Source organism: Erinaceus europaeus, chromosome 18 (genome assembly GCF_950295315.1).
Source record: "Erinaceus europaeus chromosome 18, mEriEur2.1, whole genome shotgun sequence".
Lineage (NCBI taxonomy): Eukaryota > Metazoa > Chordata > Mammalia > Eulipotyphla > Erinaceidae > Erinaceus > Erinaceus europaeus.
The window spans coordinates 37,451,299-37,470,765 of NC_080179.1; the positions used below are offsets into that span (position 1 = coordinate 37,451,299).

Sequence of the window (19,467 nt, forward strand, 5' to 3'; positions counted from 1 at the left end):
CTGGCAAATGTATTCACTTGAACTCTGATTTCTGAGCCAATATTATAATAGCTATTAAGAGATAGGAATACACAAAGACCCCTAGTTTCATTTGCTCTATTCCAATCTTGAGGTTCCTGTTTATTGAACAGTTTACTTTACATCTTACTGCCTTTCACCCACCAAGTTGCAGGTGATATTAGGAGTTTATCCTGACTTCCCTGGGCAGACAAACTCACCAATGTGTCACCTCCCCAGAGTCCTGCCCCACTCGGGAAAGATAAAAACAGGCTGGGGGTGTGATGCCCATGTCCAGCAAAGAAACAATTACAGAATCCAGAACAACCACCTTCTGCACCCCATAAAGAATTTTGGTTCATATTCCCAGAAGGATAAAGAATAGGGCAGCTTCCAATGGAGGGGATGGGACATGAATCTCTGGTGATGGGGGCTGCGGGGAATTGTAACCTGTAATTTTACAATCTTGTTAATTATTATTCAATCACTAATCAAATATTTAAAAAAGAGATGGGCATACCTGTCATGTGATCCAGTATAGACACAGAAGACAAAATACCTTAAACTGTCCTTGTTCAGTCACTGTGCAAACTCTGAACACTTAGCATAATGTAAACTTTGAAAATGGTTGTATACTTACATGCCATTGTCAGTTGTCACTGACTGTAATTACTACACACTGACACATGATAAAACACCTTTGACTACAGGAATCATGGGCATACCTGGATGACATTCCACCCCTGATCTCAGTGACCATTCCCAGGGCATCTGTAGTTTGCGAAGGGAAACTCTTTCAGAGTGGACTTTTGTTCTTATCCCAACACATACAGTTCAGTTTACTTAGAATTTATTCATTTTGTATTTTTATTAGTGATTTAATATTGATTCATAAAAGTATAAGATAATAGGGGTATAATTCCACACTGTTCCCACCACCAGAATTTTGTGTCCCCAACCCTTCCAGTGGAAGCTATATTTGTTCTCCCAAGACATAGATATGGGTTGACTCTATATATCATTTATCTATCTATCATCTATCTATCATCTATCTATTATCTATCTACTATCGATCTACTATCTATCTTCCAATCAATCTATCATATATCTACATGATTTGTTTACCTATCTGTATCCATCCATACATATTTTTAAAGATTTTATTCATTAACCAATGAGAAAGATAGAAGGAAAGAGAAAGAACCAGACAACAGTCTGGTACATGTGCTGCTGGGGACTGAACTCAGGACCTTATGCTTGAGAGTTCAGTTCCTTAGCCACTGCACCACCTCCCTGACCACCATCTATATATTTTTTTTGCCCATTTTTACTCACTTCCTTACTAAGTCACATCTATTAATGAGTGATCTTCCTTTCTCTCTCAGATAAGTGAAACAAAGCTTGACTTCCTCAGGAACTTTCTAGATTCACTTCCTTTTCAGTGGTGATATAAAAACAAAGATTCCTGGTGACAAATGTTGCAGGTCCCAGTGGAAGTGGGGTTCAGAGCCCTCTGGTCATCTTCCTCCTCTGGGAGTATGGACGAAAATTCTTTATGGGATATAGAAGGTGGGAGTTCTGATTTCTGTAATTGCTCCTCCACTGGACATGGGTGTTAGCAGGTGGGTCCATACCTCCAGCCTGTTTCTGTCTTTCCCTAGTGGGGCAAGGCTATGGGGAGGTGGAGTTCCAGGGCATATTGGTGAGGTAATCTACCCAGGGAAGTCAGGATGGAACCCTACTAGTGGCTGCAACTTGGTAAGATATAAAGCAGGACATAATGTTTAGTAAACAAGAACCAAAGAGTAGGAGTAGAGCTGATGAGAATAGAGTTAGGGTAGAAAAACTAGGAAATACATTTTAGGTATGTTCCTAGGGGCCCAAGTCTTTAATGTACTTAGAATTTCTATCTTCCTGTTTCAGATAGTTGATTTCAGGTAAAGCCTATGCAGTCTGTATTCAGAAAAAATATTCCACTTTTTACAATATTCCCCTTTTAAACCTGGAAGCAGCATTTTGTTGCTGCAGTGCTGGTTTGGAAGAAGACAGAAGTCTGGTGGGGGATGAGATACTTAGCACATATTAGGGAGAGTATGAACCAGTACCCAGAGACAGCAACTGACTTATAAAAACCACATTTTCAATTTAAAAAAATGTTGTAAGCATGTTGCTATGAAAAAGGCAACAATTACATTTACAAGATTACACCTACAAACTCTACAAGAGTTTATCTGGGAGGAGGTGGGGTAATACACTCTGGTAGGAAATAAGAAGGCAAAATAGTGTGAGAAGTATGATTATCAAAAACAGAAAATTCAGGGCTGGAGGGTGGTACACCTTGATCATGCATGTAACAGTGCACATGCACTTGAACCATGGCTGCAGGTGTCTTCCTCTTTATCTCCCTCTCTTCTCTCAATTTCTTTCCATCTCTGTCCAATGTAAATATATATTAAAAAAGAAAAAAAGGGATCGGTTCCCAGAAGATGGCGGACTGAGAAGCTGCTAGTGGCTTGAGCTCTGACCACATCTTCTGGAAACGGTAGGATTTTCTGCCTTTAGTAGGCCAGTCAATAAGGGGTCCTAGTGGTGACATCAAGGAGGTGACTATAACTTAATTTGGGTTAAGAAATAGAGTAGAAAAAAAGGGGGAAACATTTTTTTTTCATTTAATTATAAAGCACACACCCTCCCCCTCCCCAACCCCCCATAACCAGTCCCTGGGGACCAGCTCCTAGCAGGCTCCCCTGCTGAGGTTCTGTCTTTACCAAATTCCTGTCCCACCAGGGAGTATCATTCATTCTAAGTCTATACCCTTCTGAAACCTCTGGCCTTTTTTTTCTTTCTAAGTAGCCAACCCCCCCACCTCACCCCACATAGCTAATTAAATCATTAAAAATAAATAAAGTTTAAAAAATCTTTCCTTTCACAGCTCTTTTATGACTGTTATTTTTTTTATCTTTTTATTTTTTCTCTCTCTTTTTTTTCTTCTTTTTCTCATTCTTGTCATCCTTTCTTCCTTAATCCTACAGCTTCCAAAGCCACAGGCCCCAGCCCCCACACCACCAAACAGTTTGCTATTTTGAATTCACTGATATACATTTGGGAATTATTTGGGGGAAGAATTCTGACTCAGTGTGGACTCTCACTACGAGTGTCTATGCTCAACTTCCCTTGCTCCTTTAGCCACCCCTAGAATATACAGTGGGTAGTAGATTTGCATAACTGTCTATGTCAGCCATCCTTGTCTAGTCCTGAGGGTTTTTTTTCTTTTCACTGCTCTTTAATTACAGCTCTTTTTCTTCTCTTTTCCCTTTTCTGTCACTTGTCTCTTTTTTATTTTTTTTCTTTTTCTTTTCTTTTTTTTTATCTTGTCATACACTTCTTGCTTCCTTCTTCTTTGCCATTCTGAATTTGTGAATTATTTTGGGGAAGAAATCTGACTCAGAGTGGACTCTCTATGTGTGTATCTCTGCTCTAGTTCCCTTTCCTCTACTGTAACCCCTAGAATATACAGTGGATAGTAGATTTGCATAACTGTCTATTCTTACTATCCCTTCTTTCTTTTCTCTTTCTTCTTCACTAGTATTTGGTTACTATTTTTTCACAGACTGGAGACATTTTTTGGCTAACTGGTAGTGATTAAACTGCTTCAGTACTTGCTTCAGTTGCTACTTTAATTCCTGAGAATGCAATTATCATAAAGATATTTAGTACAGTATTGCTTGTACTCAAGACACAACAACTGAGGAACAACAGAGCATAAAAAAAGAAACACATAAATCAAAAAAATGGGTAGATCAAAAACAAATAAATCTGCTACTCCAATGAATGAAGACAAGAGCCCAGAAGAAACTACAAATCAGCCAGAAGTAACCATAGATAAGAAAAGTATGCAAGCAATAATAAACTTATTAATCACAGAAATGAAAACAACATTGGAGGAAAGAAATGGCAGTATTAGGGAAACAACAGTTGAGACCCCCAAGGAAAATACTGATTATCTTGAGGCAATTAGAGAACTGAAAGCTGAAATAGCTCTAATGAAGAAAGAAGCTGAGGCAAGGGATATCAGACTGACAGAAGAAAAAAGCAGAATTAGTCAGACAGAGGATGAGTTAGAGAAAACAAAGAAAGAGGTCAAAGAGCTTAAAAAGAGATTGAGAAACACTGAAAACAACAACAGAGACATATGGGATGATCTCAAAAGAAGTAACATTAGTATAATTGGCCTGCCAGAGGAAGAAAGAGAGGAAGAGGAAGCAAACATTCTAGAGGAAATAATAGAAGAAAACTTCCCAGACCTGAATAACAGAAAGGACATCAAGATTCAAGAGGCCCAGAGAGTTCCAAACAGTATCAATCCATCCCTGAAGACACCAAGACACATCATAGTCACAATGAGAAGTAGTAAGGATAAAATAAGGATTCTAAAGGCTGCAAGAGAGAAACAAAAACTCACATACAAGGGAAAACCCATAAGATTATCTGCAGATTTCTCTACTCAAACTCTAAAAGGTAGAAGAGAATGGCAAGACATCTATCGAGCCCTGAATGAAAAAGGGTTTAAACCAAGGATAATATATCCTGCTAGACTTTCATTCAAACTAGATGGAGGGATCAAAACCTTCTTAGACAAACAACAGTTAAAGGAGGCAACCATCACCAAACCGGCCCTGAAAGAGGTTCTAAAAGACCTCTTATAAACAAGAACATCACTATAATACTTGCAATATATCAGAGCAAACAACAAAAATTTTTTTTTAGAACAATGACACTACAATACATTAAATCCATAATATCAATAAATGTCAATGGCTTAAATTCACCCATCAAAAGGCACAGGGTGGGGGGATGAATCAGAAAACATAACCCAACCATATGCTGCTTGCAAGAATCCCATCTGTCACAACAAGATAAACACAGACTTAAAGTGAAAGGATGGAAAACTATCATACAGGCTAACGGACCACAAAAAAGGGCAGGAACAGCCATTCTCATCTCAGACACGATAGATTTTAAATTAAATAAAGTAATAAAAGATAGCCAAGGACATTACATAATGATTAGAGGATCAATCAGCCAAGAAGACTTAACAATTATTAATATCTATGCACCCAATGAGGGACCATCTAAATACATTAAGCACCTACTGAAAGAATTTCAAAAATACATCAATAGTAATAAAATAATAGTGGGAGACTTCAATACCCCACTCTCACACTTAGACAGATCAACAAAGCAGAGAACCAATAAAGATACAAGAGAATTGAATGAAGAGATTGACAGACTAGACCTCTTGGATATTTTCAGAGTCCTTCACCCCAAAAAAACTGGAATACACGTTCTTTTCAAATCCACATAACACATACTCAAGGATAGACCACATGTTAGGCCACAAAGACAGCATCAATAAATTCAAGAGCATTGAAATCATCCCAAGTATCTTCTCAGACCACAGTGGAGTAAAACTAACATTTAACAACAAACAGAAAATTATTAAAAGACACAGAATTTGGAAACTAAACAACATGCTCCTTAAGAACCACTGGGTCAGAGACTCACTCAAGCAGGAAATTCAAATGTTCCTGGAAACTAATGAAAATGAAGACACAACCTATCAAAATATTTGGGACACAGCGAAAGCAGTACTGAGAGGGAAACTTATAGCCATACAATCACATATTAAACACCAAGAAGAAGCTCAAATGAACGACCTTACTGCACACCTCAAGGACTTAGAGGAAGAGGAACAAAGGAACCCTAAAGCAACCAGAAGGACAGAAATCACTAAAGTTAGAGCAGAAATAAACAACATCGAAAATAAAAGAACCATACAAAAGATCAATGAAGCCAAATGTTGGTTCTTTGAAAGATTAAACAAAATTGACAAACCCCTAGCCAGACTCACCAAACAAAAAGGAGAGAAGACTCAAATTAATAGAATTGTAAACGATGGAGGAGATATCACAACTGACACCACAGAAATCCAGAGAATCCTGCGAAACTTCTATAAAGAACTATATGCCACCAAGCAAGAGAATCTGGAAGAAATGGAACAATTCCTAGAACCCTATGCCCTTCCAAAACTGAACCAAGAAGAACTACAAAATCTAAATGCACCAATCACAGACAAAGAAATTGAAACTGTTATTAAGAATCTCCCCAACAACAAAAGTCCTGAGCCAGATGGCTTCACATATGAGTTCTAGAAAACTTTCAAGAAACAGTTAGTACCCATACTTCTTAAGCTTTTCCCTAAGACTGAAGAAACAGGAATACTCCCTTCCACCTTCTATGAAGCCAACATCACCCTAATACCAAAAGCTGATAGGGACAGAACAAAAAAGGAAAACTACAGACCAATATCTCTGATGAACATAGATGCCAAAATATTGAACAAGATCTTGGCCAACCGGATACAGCAACATATCAAAAAGATTGTTCATCATGACCAAGTGGGATTCATCCCAGGAATGCAAGGCTGGTTCAACATCCATAAGTCAATCAATGTTATTCACCACATCAATAAAAGCAAAGCCAAAAACCACATGATTATCTCAATAGATGCAGAGAAAGCCTTTGACAAAATCCAACACCCATTCATGCTCAAAACTCTACAAAAAATGGGAATAGATGGGAAATTCCTCAAGATAGTGGAGTCTATATATAGCAAACCTACAGCCAACATCATACTCAATGGGCAGAAGCTGAAAGCATTCCCCTCAGATCAGGGACTAGACAGGGCTGTCCACTGTCACCATCACTCTTCAACATAATATTGGAAGTTCTTGCCATAGCAATCAGGCAAGAGAAAGAAATCAAAGGAATATAGATTGGAAGGAAAGAAGTCAAGCTCTCACTATTTGCAGATGATATGATAGTATACATAGAAAAACCTAAAGAATCCAGCAGAAAACTACTGGAAGTTATTAGGCCATATAGCAAGGTATCAGGCTACAAAATCAATGTACAAAAATCAGTGGCATTTCTTTATGCAAACACTAAATCTGAAGAAGAAGACATCCAGAAATCACTCCCCTTTACTGTTTCAGCAAAATCAATCAAATACCTAGGAATAAAGTTGACCAAAGAACTGAAAGGCTTGTATGCTGAAAACTATGAGTCGCTACTCAAGGAAATAGAAACTGATACATAGAATTGGAAAGATATCCCATGCTCAAGGATTGGAAGAATAAATATCATCAAAATGAATATTCTCCCCAGAGCCATATACAAATTTAATGCAATACCCTTCAAAGTTCCACCAAGCTTCTTTCAGAGAATAGAACAAACACTACAATCATTTATCTGGAACATGAAAACACCTAGAATAGCCAAGTCCATCCTAAGGAAAAGAAACAGAAATGGAGGCATCACACTCCCAGACCTTAAACTATATTATAAAGCCATCATCATCAAAATAGCAAGGTACTGGAACAAAAATAGGCACACAGACCAGTGGAACAGAATTGAAAGCCCAGAAATAAATCCCCACACCTATGGACATCTAATCTTTGAAGAGGGGACCCAAATTATTAAATGGAAAAAGGAGGCTCTCTTTAATAAATGGTGCTGGGAAAACTGGGTTGTAACATGTAGAAGAATGAAATTGAACCACTTTATCTCACCAGAAACAAAAATCAACTCCAAATGGATCAAAGACCTAGATGTCAGACCAGAAACAATCAAATACTTAGAGGAAAACATTGGTAAAACACTTTCCCACATACACCTCAAGGACATCTTTGATGAATCAAACCCAATTGCAAGGAAGACTAAAGCAGAAACAAACCAATGGGACTACATCAAATTGAAAAGCTTCTGCGCATACAAAGAAACTATTAAACAAACAGAGAGACCCCTCACAGAATGGGAGATCTTCACATGCCAGACATCAGACAAGAAACTAATCACCAAAATATATAAAGAGTTCAGCAAACTTAGCACCAAAAAAGCAAATGACCCCATTGAAAAATGGGCAGAGGATATATACAAAACATTCACTACAGTGGAGATCCAAAAGGCTAACAAACATATGAATAACTGCTCTAGGTCACTGATTGTCAGAGAAATGCAAATTAAGACAACACTAAGATACCACCTCACTCCTGTAAGAATGACATACATCAAAAAGGACAGCAGCAACAAATGCTGGAGAGGATGTGGGGACAGAGGAACCCTTTTACACTGCTGGTGGGAATGTAAATTGGTACAGCCTCTGTGCAGAGCAGTCTGGAAAACTCTCAGAAGGCTAGACATGGACCTTCCATATGATCCAGTAATTCCTCTCCTGGGGTTATACCCCAAGGACTCCATAACACCCAACCAAAAAGAGGTGTGTACTCCTATGTTCATAGCATTACAATTCATAATACCTAAAACCTGGAAGCAACCCAGGTGCCCAACAACAGATGAATGGCTGAGAAAGCTGTGGTATATATACACAATGGAATACTATGCAGCTATCAAGAACAATGAACCCACCTTCGCTGACCCATCTTGGACAGAGCTAGAAGGAATTATGTTAAGTGAGCTAAGTCAGAAAGATTTTAAAGATGAGTATGGGATGATCCCACTCATCAACAGAAGTTGACTAAGAAGACCTGAAAGGGAAACTAAAAGCAGGACATGACCAAATTGTAAGTAGGGCACCGAAGTAAAAACCCTGTGGTGAGGAGTAGATATGCAGCTTCCTGGGCAAGTGGGGGGTGGGAATGGGTGGAAGGGATGGGTCACAGACTTTTGGTGGTGGGAATGGTGTTTATGTACACTCCTAGTAAAATGTAGTCATTTAAATCACTAGTTAAATAATACGAGAGGGGCAAAATTAATGTATGTCTCGAAGTTTTTCAAAACACAAACTGAATCTTTTCAATATATTGGCTGTGTAATTGATATGCAGACTCCCTCAAAAGCCTAGACCAAGTAGATCAGAAGCACCCAATAGCACAGCTATATACAAGATACTGGGTACTGTACAGCAAACCCTAACAAATGGACTTTTCAAAGTTAACCCAATTACCAAATAATGTGATGATAATATTAACTATTGATTGTCTTTTTGAACCCTAAGACAGCAGAAACCTCACATCTTCACTATAGAGCTTCTACTTCCCCCAGTCCCGGAACCCTTGGATAGGGCCCACTTTCCCATATGCCTCTCCCAATCCATATCAAATAATATTGCATCTGTCAATCACAGCCTAACCAACGCAATGATTGCCACCTCAACATGCTTCACTTCAGACTGTGTCCAGAGACTTCACGTGTGGAATGACAACCCTTCAACTTCATTACTCGGGTGAGACCTTTCCTTTCATAGTATACTCTCATTCCATCTCAGGTGGTTCACTTTGTAACAAAGTCCCAAAACCTAGATATACACCAGTCTCTATGAGAGAGAGCATATGTTCACACATATCCGTAAACTACTGCAAAATATATGCCTGAAAGCAGGAGTGCACTAGAGTTTGCAGTGATTACCCCCCTAACATTTCCTCTCCACTATTCAAAGCTTTGGATCCATGATTGCTCAACAATTTGTTTGGCTTCGTATGTTAACTTTCTTTTCAGTCACCAGGTTCCAGATGTCATCAGGATGCCGGCCAGGCTTCCCTAGACTGAAAACCCCACCAAGGTGTCCTGGAGCTCTGCTTCCCCAGAGACACACCCTACTAGGGAAAGAGAGAGGCAGACTCGGAGTATGGACCGACCAGTCAATGCCCATGTTCATTGGGGAAGCAATTACAGAAGCCAGACCTTCCACCTACTGCAACCCACAATGACCCTGGGTCCATGCTCCCAGAGGGATAGAGAATGGGAAAGCTATCAGGGGAGGAGGTGGGAAATGGAGATTGGGTGGTTGGTATTGTGTGGAATTGTACCCCTCCTACCCTATGGTTTTGTTAATTAATCCTTTCTTAAATAAAAAAGAAAAAGAAAAAAAAAAGATAATGAAAAAAAAGGAAGATCTGTTTTTCATAGCACTTAACATTTTTCCCAGACATTATTCAGACCTTTTCAAAGAGATTTATTTTATTAATTTCCTTTGAAAATATCTAAGCTCTTTTTTCTCATTCTGTTTTTGATTCCCATTAGTAGGTGGAATTTATTGCCACAGAGACCAAACATAAAGGTGACATTGCTAATCACATACTAATGTCCCTTTTCCTTAAGGGGAACAGATTACATCTTTACGCAGAATACTATCATGTGAACTGTTCTTTTTCTTTCCATTCTTTTTCTTTCTGGTATTTTATTGGAAAGGATGGAGTGAAATTGAGAAAGGAAATAGAGAAGGAAAGAGACAGAGAGACACCTGCAGCCCTGCTTCACCACTCATGAAACTTTTGCTCTATAGGTGGGAAGCGAGGGCTTGAACTTGGTTCCTTGTACATGGTGTAATGTGTCCTTAACTGGGTGCACTGCCACCCTGCCCCTTTTATTTCTATTTTTTATTTGATAGGACAGAGAGAAATTGAGAGGGAAGGAGAAATAAAGAGAAAAATAGCAAGATAAACACCTGAAGGCCTGCCTCACTGCTTATGAAAAGTCTCCTTTGTAAGTGGGGAGTAGGGGCTCAAACCTGGGTCATTGTGTATAGTAGTGCACATCAACTAGGCACTCCACCACCGATGTGTATATTCTTGAAAGCAACTGTTTAAGGGAGTAAAAACACCTTACAATTTTTTTTTCGACCAACCCAAATTAATAGCTGTGTAGAGAAAGAGTCAGGTTGAATCAAGGGAAGATATTTATACACATTTCCCATATTTGGGAGCTGCTCTCTTCCCTGATTCAGCTTTCTGATCCTTTTTCCAGTTATGATATCATCTCCCCAAACAATAACTTACATCCACTTGCATATCAGATGTCAAGCTCAGGGGAAATATAACTAAAATAGGCCTATTAACTATCTACAAAATGGAGATGTCACAACGCTTCATATGAACTTTTGCAACCTTTAGGTTCATGCTTAGTCAACAATTTTTTGGCTCTATAGGTTAACTCTTTTTTCAGCCACCGGGTTCCAGATGCTACCATGATGCCAACTGGATTTCCCTGGACAGACAACCCCACCAATGTGTCCTGAAGCACCACTGACCCAGAGCCCTACCCCACTAGGGAAAGAGAGAGGTAGGCTGGGAGTATGGATCCACCTGTCAACATCCATGTTCAGTGGGGAAGCAATTACAGAAGGCGGACCTTCCATCTTCTGCACCCCATAATGACCCTGGGTCCATACTCTCAGAGGGCTAAAGAATAGGAAAGTTATCAGGGGAGAGGATGGGATATGGGGTCCTGGTGGTGGGAAATGTGTGACTTGTACCCCTCTTACCCTATGGTTTTTGTCAGTGTTTCCTTTTTATAAATACATAAAATAATTAAAATACACACACACACACACACACGCACACACACACACACACCTTCTCATTAAAGGCCCAGAAATCTGCAGATGGCCTAAGGTCCCCCAAACCTGAAATCATTACATCTACAAGGTCTTCTCTCTCCCTTTTCTGTCTGTCTCAAAAATGGATATATATTAAAATATTATAAAATGTTGGTCCCTGTTTTGCTTTCTGAACTGAAATTCCGCTAGAATATATAATTGAATATGTTTCCTATCTCTAATGTTAAGGAAACAGACAGAGATAGCTAGATGAGGGGGGTGGTGGCATCCATTTCAGAAATTAAGTCTTTCCCATTATTTGGATGATTGCAGCTTCTACTATAGGAGAGGGCCACAAGATGTTGAGATCAACTGCAGCTGAGAAGCTTCCCTCATTCTGTTTACTAATTCATATAGCAGCTAAAAGGTAAAATGGAAACAAAACAAAAACATATTTTCTAATTTCATGAATTTAAAAACTAGCCTTGAGGGGAAATGCATCACTTTTTAGTTGTATCGCTGCTGTGTTTAAGAAACCTAAAATGGGAATTTCATATTCTCATATTTTGACAAGTACTTTACATTTGCTTGAATAAATATTTTACTGTGAAAGGAATATGATTAAAAAGAAAAAGGCCCCCACACTATTAACTTCTCAGAACATTAAGGCAGTGAAAGCACACATTCTGTAAGCCATGAGATGCAGCTGTGTTCTGCTAGCCCCAACCAAGCCTGGAAAGAGATTTTTCTCCTTTACAACCTCTTAGAAACCCTACATTTGAAGAGCAGAAAGATGAGCTTTAATTGTCACGTGGACATGGCAGAATTTTGCTCTCTTCTGTAGCGCTTCTAAGTCCCAAGAGCATAAAGACAATAGTGCCCTGTATAGACAGCCAATAAATCAATTAGCTTTAACAGCCAGAGCTCAGGAAATACATTTATTCTCTTCCATGAAAACACAGCTTTTACTTGTAGTTATACTTCCTACTGTGAAGGTCAATTTTTCATGTGGAAATTATATTTAGTGGCTGAGAAATAATCACTCATAAATTTTGTAAAGCAAAAAAAAAAAAGCACTTGCTAATGTAGGAGAACAAGTTTGTTTTATTTGTAATTATCTATCTTTAGAGTAATTGAGATTCCAAACAGCAGCTAATAGTCTCACTGGTTCAAATTACGAATGCCTGTAACTTTACCTTGCCAAATATCAAAGAGCTTTTCAATTGAAGCTCTACTACTAAAACCTGGGTCATTTTCTAGCAATTAATTGGAAGAGGTGATTAATAGCTTAATAATGGGTTGTTCTGTGTGTTAAAAAAAAGTGCAAGGGATGTGTGTAGGAAAGGAATATGTAATTTTGTATCCCTGAAACATAACCTACTTGAAAAATCAGCAGTTGGTCTTATTTACTTTAGACTTGTATTTCCAAACCCTCTTTTGATCTACTCTGAGAAAATGTGTAAATCTGGAGAGTAGTTTTTAATTAAGTCCTTGAACATTGAACATGCTATGAATTTAAGGAGTGTGAGCTATTCCAGGACACCTGCTGTGCTGCAGCCAACTTCTCAGGACTTGGAGGGCCATGTTTGTCAAGTGTCTATCTGGATTTGCAGGTGGCGTGTCCATTGGACATGCTCCCTACACTAAGACTGTTATGGAATCATACGTGTCCGCCTTACTCATGGTCTTTGGCCAGGGTCCATGGAGGGTATATCCACATCCACCATACATTTGTGTTGTCTCCAGACAGATACTTTGAGCTATAAAATCCAACTTAAACTTACTATGTCCTTCCAGAAACACCCAATAAGATAGCCAGAGCACTTGGTAGTCAGGTAGCCTCTCAGCGGGTTAAGCGTAGGTGGCGCAAAGCACAGGGACCGGCGTAAGGATGCAGGTTCAAGTCCCTGGCTCACCACTTGCAGAGAAGTCGCTTCACAGGTGGTGAAGCAGGTCTGCAGGTGTCTATCTTTCTCTCCCCTCTCTGTCTTCCACTCCTCTCTCCAATTCTATCTGTTCTATCCAACAATGATTACAACAATAAAACAACAAAGGCAACAAAAGGGAATAAATAAATAATAACAATAATAAAAAAAAGATAGCCAGAGCACTTTGCTTGACTCACCAAGCTCAATAATCCATGTTTTGAGACAAGGTCACAAGAAGATAGATGAGCATAGTTAAAATATGAAGGGTTTATTCTGATCGACGTGAAAGATGAGACTGACAAAGTTCTGAAAGGAACTTCACTTACTACAGCAGACTGATGCTTAGCAAGGTGCAACTTTCTTTTGGAATGTGAAAGCCAATGATTTCTTGCTTTCTATAGCTCAAGGCTGGGGAATCCTTCTTCTGTCAAGGACCATTAGAATGCTTATAACATTATTCATGGGCTAATGTCAAAATTAACACTAGATGTTGTTCTGAGGAAAGCTCAGTCTGCCTTGGTAGGGCAACACCAAATGATTGTGTAGGTCCTCTCCAGCCCACTCTCCAGATATACCCATCCCTGTGGCCCACTGGAAGGTAGAATTATTGGTCCTGCCACTGTAGTATACAGTGACTTAGCATTCGAGGACATCAGCACTGCAGTAACTGCATAATGTTCATTCTACTGGGCCATTGAATCAGAAATAAGGGACAGAGAAAGTAAATAACGTGGAGGTGAACTCCAATTTTTCCAGGCATTTATTCTTGAAGCTCAGTTGATTCATAGAAAGTCGTAGAAGTAACTGGTCATGAAAGTTTTCCTTTAACTCATTCCTTTCCATATGGACTGGAGAATAAACAGAGACAGAGCAAAACACAAACATACAAAAGTTCAAAGACAATGGACTTGGTCATTCAACATGAAGAGACATCTTGTCATCTAAATCTGATCAGTCATAATGCAGGTAACATAACGCAGATGGACAGTGACCTTCATTAGCAAACAGACGTGCAAAGCCATTTAACTACATTGTTCTGTATTCATATGCAGAGCCCAGGTTATCCCTAGAAGTCTAGAACAAGAGTGATTGCAAAAGGGTTCTGCTGTCCACAGGCCAGCCTGGAAGAGGTCTGCTCCCAGCACAGTGACAAGCTCAGCCTCTTTGATCTGTTTGGAGGAAGATTGACACAACCCATGCCATGTTCTCTTGTTGTAGACATTTGCTTATTTTTTTTAAATATTTGCTTAGTTTTACTTGTACGTAGTTTTACAGCTAAACCTTGTCATTAAGTTCAACTTTTCAATGTAATTTTTCTATACATTCAAGCTTTAGATTTTTTTTGATAGTAGTAATTTTATTTAATTTATTTATAAAATAAAATATATCAGTGAGACCATAGGATAAGAGGGGCACAATTCCACACAGTTCCCACCACCAGAGTTCCATATCCCATCCTCTCCCTTGAAAGCTTTCCTATTCTTTGTCTCTCTGGGAGCATGAACCCAGGATCATTATGGGGTGCAGAGGATGGAAGGTCTGGCTTCTGTAATTGATTTTCCACTGGATATGGACATTGGTAGGTGGATCCATACCCTCAGCCTTTCCCTAGTGGGGCAGGGCTCTAGAGAGGCTCCAGAGTATGTTGGTGAGGTTGTCTGCTCTGGGAAGTCAGTTTGGCATCATGGCAGTATCTTCAACTTGGTGGCTAAAAAAGAATTTAAATATAAAGAACAAATGTTTAACAATCAGGAACCTAAAGGCAAGAATATAGCAGATGAGTTTGGGGTCTCCATTTTGGAAAAAGCTAGTAGGTTTATGTTAGGTTTATTCCAAGGGGCCCATGACTTTACTCAGGATATTGGAGCTGAAGGGTTGACATCACAGGCCTGTTATTTGTGAACACAGTCTGAAATGAAGCATGCCAAAGTGGTGCTGGTTTCATTGACTAGGTTAAGATCAGCAGATGCAGTATCAGTTGGTGTGGGTCAAGAGAAGACAGCTGGAACAGGAGCCTGGCCACTGAGGTTCCAGGACTGGGAGAAATACGGGTTTTATAGAGAATGGGGAAGGTTCCTGTTGTCTTAGGGTTTAAAAAAACAATGGATAGTCATTATTATAACCAAGTTATTTGAAAATTTGGCTGACTTTGAAAAATCTCATTGTTGGGATTTTCTGTATCATACAAGAGCTCACCATGATTTATGTCATTTAATACTATTTACATATAGCTCTATCTAATATAGTGGCACAGCCAGTTGCTTCTGGTCTCTCTGTTATAAGATTATAGGTGATTTAATATTTCAAAGAAAAAGTCATTATTAGAAATGTATTAACAATTTAAGCCCACTGTTAACATTCAGTCAAGTTACAAGTTCCAAACCTTAAGTGCTTAGATTAAAGAAATATATACTCAGAACTGGTTTCTATGCATCAAAAAGTTTGAGACATAAGACTATAGGTTAATAGGAGTGTATGTTAACACCATTCCCATCATCAAAGGCCTGTGTCCCTACCCCAACTCCCCTACAGTGAAACTGAAAATCTACCCTCAACCTCCACCCATAGTTTTTTTGCAATACTCCAAACTCAGTCAAATTTGTCTTTGCATTTCCCTTTCTGTTCTCTTACTCAACTTTTGCTTATGAATGGTATCAATGTTGGGCTGCTCCATTGGGGAAGACAGAAGAGAACCAATTAGAGAGCGAACACAAATCATTATTCATGAGGGTACTTCAGAGTTGGGTGAGAGTACAGCAGTTCAGGCCATGTGGAGCTAGCAAAAAGGCCGCTCCCCTTCTCTGCATCAGGTCCCCTAGGTGAAAGGGGGCAAAGAGGGCTAACCCAGAACAGCACTGGGCTTTATAGGATAAAAGTGGCAAGTCAGGACGGGATTGGCTAGGAAACAAGGCACTCAGGGATAGGGTTACAGCTCTCCTGAGAATGGGAAGGGGGAGGAGGAAACAAGGCACTCTGTGAAGCTTGGGTTTCAGCTCTTGCGGGAGTGGGATATGACCTGAGAGTATCTGCACAATACCCCAACACCTCCCCCTTTCTTTTTATCTAATGGCCATAGTATAGGAAATTTAGAGTGGAGCAGGCTTAAATGTGTTTTAAGGAATGCCAAGCTCCAGTGGGAAAATGTAGGACGTTTCTGTGGGGGAGGGAAGACTTACATAGCCGCCAACCTTGTGAGATTTATGTGTCCCCCCTGTTTTCAACCCCTCTATATATATAGAGAGACCTACCTTGAGGGACTTATCTCATAGGTTAAGCTCTGCCAGGCTCTACCATCTCCTCACAATTTTTCTACATCTTTCCCTATCTTTCTATCTAGTCATCTCATTAAAATAGGTCAATGTCTGTAAAAGACTCCATCTGTGACAGGGGAATAGTAATGTAGGGGTGAGCAGAAACCTTTTGGGCATAAACCTGAATGTTACCATGCATGCATTTTGAAAAGAACTGGAAAAAGACAGGAAGGGACAAGTAGGGGAGCAGCAAGAGTCAGTGTGATGCCAAGGGAAGGATGTTGGGCAAGGGAGCGTTTCCTGTCTCTGGGGGCATCTCTTGCCTCTGGGGACAGGGCCTAGTAATGGGGGTGGGGGGTGGGGGTATTTCCTGTCTCAAAGGGCAGGACCTGCAGGTGGGAAGGAATGGCCTGCCAAGTGGAGGGGCTATTAGGAGTTGTATACTCCCCAAGGCAACAGGCTGCAAAGTCCATGAACTACTGTGGGTCAGTCTTTGAGAAACCAGCAGCATAAAGGGAAGGAAGCTGCTGTAAAATTGTGTAGTGTCCAAGGGGTGTACCAGAAAGTCCGATAGATGTATCAGTCCAATGTAGATGACCAGGGGAAGAAATTCCAGGGGATGAAACACTGCATGTCTATCTCCATGGGGAAGGTCAGCCACCGGAATTCCGCATTTCTGTAGAGTGTGAGCTGGAACCGCCAAAACATGACAGGCAAAGCAGAAGCAGGAAGGGCAGACAGGCAGTAAGAAAGTTCTGTCCTTGGAGTCCATGAATCAGGTTCTTCAGATCATGTCAGGTCATATCATGGGTTTCGGGGGTTTGCCATTGTAGTTGTGCCGTCTAGTGGGTGATGTCAGAGTGTGCAGTGGTCCAGATGGTTTTTCCAGGGATTCCTGTAAAAGAAACACAAACAAATCTGCTTCCCGTGGTTAGCAGGGTGTCTGGTTCGAATTTTTATAGATATTAAAAGAGGTTTGATGCAGTTGGTGTCTTAGCCAACTGAATATTGGGGGGCATGTATCTCCCCTTATTTCTTTTCTTAAATGGGCGCTAGGCATTTGGCAGGCCTTCTCAACAACCATTTGTCTTTGGGGGTTGTAAGGGATGTCTGTGGGTATCTGCACAATACTCCAACATATCATCATACTCATCTTTGTCTTTCTGACTTACCCAACTTAACATAATTCCTTCTAGCTCCATCCAAGGTGGGTCAGAGAAGGTAGGTTCATTAGTTTTGATAGCTGAGTAGTATTCCATGGTGTATATATACCACAACTTTCTCAGCCACTCATCTGTTGTTAGGCACCTGGGTTGCTTCCAGATTTTAGCTATTACACATTATGCTTCTATGAACATAGGTGTACACAGATCTTTTTGGATGGGTGTGATAGAGTCCTTAGGAAGGAATTACTGGGTCAAATGGAAGGTACATTTCAAGCCTTGTGAGGGTTCTCCAGACTGGTAACCACAGGGGTTGGACCCATTTACATTTCCACCAGCAGTTTGTTGCTGCTACCTTTTCTGATGAGTGACATTCTCACAGAAGTGAAGTGGAATCTCATTATTGTCTTTATTTGTATCTCTCTGAGAATCAGTGACCTGGAGTAGTTTATCACATGTTTGTTGGCATTTTGGATCTCTGTGGTGAATATTCTGTTCATATCCTCCCCCCATTTTTGGATGAGGTATTTTCTTTTTTGTTGTTAAGTTTGATGAGCTCCAAGCTTTATATTTTGTCCATTGTATTTCCTGGTGCTCTCTTTCACATAAAGCTTGATTCTTGCCTCAATCCTGGTTTGGTTTTTTTAAAGCTTGGTACAGGGATAGCCACTGTGTCATATCTGTGTTCTGGAGTTTCCTACACTTCTCTATGACTTTTCTTCCTTAGTTTGGTAGAGTGATTTTTTTACAAGCTCCCTGAAAAGGATTCTGGGAAATAAGTCCTTTGAGCGTCTGTCTCTGTGACATGTCTACTCCACCCTTATTCATTCTATTACTTGCTAGCTCCCAGTGTTTCCTTGGAGAAATGAAACATATTTCTAAATGTCTTTCCTATTAATTTTTGTAGGGCTGAGTTATGTTTTTCTCTAATAAAACAGTTATGAAGAAACAGTAATGTATTACTGGCTATTATTCCTGCAAGGGAGGCAGAGGAAGATCTGCTTGGGAAGCTGACACAATAGGATCTCTCACGACTTGGCTTTCAGAGGGCAGTTTACAACAGACAGCATAGTTAACTGAAGGTGCTTGGGAATGGGAAAAATCAGACCATGCAGAAAATAGTGAGGAACAGTGAACACACAAGACACAGAAGGAACCCATATGGCATTATTTACAGAAATAGAAGAGAAAATGAAAATTTATAGAGAACTGCAATATACCTCAACTTACCAAAGAAATTCAGAAGAATGAAAAAGGTAGGTAACTATCATACTTCTTGATTTTAAACCATCCTGCAGAGTGATAGTGATCCAGCCAATATGGCAATGTAATCAAAATAGATATATAGATCAATTAAATGGAACTGAGAGACAAGAAATAATACACCCCCCCCCCCCCGCACACACAGAATTACACACCTACAGCAAAGAAACCATGAGCATGTAATGGAGAGAAGAATCTCTTCAGTGAATAGTGTTGGCAAAATTGATCACTTACATGCAAAATCATGAAACCAGACCACTGTATAATGCTATATGCAAAAATCAATTCAAAGTTGGGGTAGTAGTTCACATGGATAGCACTTCTGCTTTGTTAAGCACATGTCCCAAGTTCAAACCCAGCCTCACTGCACCGGAGAAAGACTTGTTGTCTAGTGGCATCTTCCCTTCGCTCTCTTTCTTTTCTTTTTTCTTAAAAATAAAACAGCCCCAGGGGATTCAGGTGGTAGCTCA

General features: G+C 39.8%; 1 long non-coding RNA gene across 1 annotated transcript in view; it reads left to right on the forward strand.

The window, feature by feature from the left end:
* The first annotated feature begins 2,470 nt into the window (after positions 1-2,470).
* Positions 2,471-19,467, forward strand: part of LOC132534264 (uncharacterized) — a 346,152-nt gene continuing 329,155 nt past the window's right edge. Inside the window, exon 1 of the long non-coding RNA XR_009545972.1 lies at positions 2,471-2,539. This is a non-coding gene — a long non-coding RNA (uncharacterized LOC132534264). The remainder of the gene's footprint in view (positions 2,540-19,467) is intronic.